Genomic DNA, 1,771 nt, shown 5'->3' with positions numbered 1-1,771 from the left:
GCCATCACACATTGGCCCACGCCTAAATCCTTCACAGATATCCGCAGCTTCCATGGGCTCGCGAACTTCTATCGTCGATTCATAAAAGATTTTAGCATCATTATGGCTCCTATCACCGACTGTCTCAAGCTGAAGCAGTTTTACTGGGGAGACGATCAACAGCACAGCTTCGACGCCATTAAGCTAGCATTAACAGCTGCCCCTGTTCTAGCTTTATCGAATTTTGACAAGCCGTTCCACATTGACACCGACGCTTCGGGAGTCGGCATAGGTGCTGTTCTGAGCCAAGACAATCGCCCGGTGGAGTTCTTCAGCGAGAAATTCTGTCCTGCTCGACAAAAGTGGAGTGTATACGAGCAGGAGTTCTATGCCATCGTGCGAGCTCTTAAACAGTGGGAGCCATACTTGTTACACCAGGAGTTTGTCTTGTGCAGCGATCATCGGGCTTTGCAGTTTATTAATAGTCAAAAGCACATCAACCGTATGCATGCTCGCTGGGTCCTCTTCCTGCAACGATTCAATTTCGTTTTGAAACACAAGTCGGGCGCTCAGAACAAGGTGGCGGACGCACTCAGTAGACGTAGCGCGCTTCTCACTCAGTTGCAAACGGAGATTACAGGTCTGGAATGCCTGAAGGACTTGTATGCTACAGATCAAGACTTCTCCAAAATCTGGACTGACTGTGCTAACGGCGAGCAGCCTAGAGAATTCTCTCTGAGGCATGGATTCTTATTCCGATTTAACCAACTGTGCATCCCAGACTCTTCCTGGAGACCGCAACTTATCAAGGAAATTCATTCGGGTGGATTAGCAGCTCATGTGGGACGAAATAATACCTACCTACAATTACAAACCAGGTTTTTTTGGCCCCACATGCACCGTGACGTTATGAGGTTCGTCGAGAGGTGCTCTGTTTGCCAGAATTTCAAATCCGGAGGAACATTGCAGGGACTATACCTGCCATTGCCTATACCTGAGACTATTTGGGAAGACCTAAGCATGGATTTCGTCATGGGATTACCTCGCACCAAACGAGGATACGACTCGATCATGGTGGTCGTCGATCGTTTCTCCAAAATGGCTCATTTTGTGCCATGTAAGAAAACGTTCGACGCATTGAATGTTGCCCGCATTTTTTTTGCTGAGATCGTCCGACTTCATGGGGTACCTCGGAGTTTGACATCCGATCGTGATGTTAAGTTCATCAGTCACTTTTGGAAAGAGTTATGGAAGAGGCTGAACACGGAGATCAAGCTCAGCTCTGCTTACCATCCTCAAACGGATGGACAAACCGAGGTCGTCAATCGAACACTGGGGAACATGTTACGTTGTGTGGTACAGGACCATCCCAAAAGTTGGGATGAACTCCTGGGCCAAGCAGAATTTGCGTATAACAGTATGAGCAATCGATCCACTGGACGTAGCCCCTTCAGTATTGTGTACACGAAACAACCAAATCACACAGTGGATGTAGCTGTCCTCCCGAAATGCAACAGTCAACGGGCCACTGACTTTGCCGAGCAATTCACCACAATGTTGCAAGAAGTACGCCAACAACTCATTTCAGCCACTGTTAGATACAAAGAAGCCGCTGATCGGCACCGCAAAGATAGGCAATTTAAGCCGGGTGATCTAGTTATGGTCCGACTACGTCGTGAAAGGTTCCCACAAGGTACTTATTCCAAACTAAGCCCACGAAAAGCTGGTCCATTCGCTGTCCTTAAGCAGATCAACCCGAACGCATATATCGTGGATATACCCAACCACTTCA

Source organism: Dendrobium catenatum, unplaced genomic scaffold (genome assembly GCF_001605985.2).
Source record: "Dendrobium catenatum unplaced genomic scaffold, ASM160598v2 fragScaff_scaffold_455, whole genome shotgun sequence".
NCBI lineage: Eukaryota > Viridiplantae > Streptophyta > Magnoliopsida > Asparagales > Orchidaceae > Dendrobium > Dendrobium catenatum.
This window is presented reverse-complemented; position numbering follows the sequence as displayed.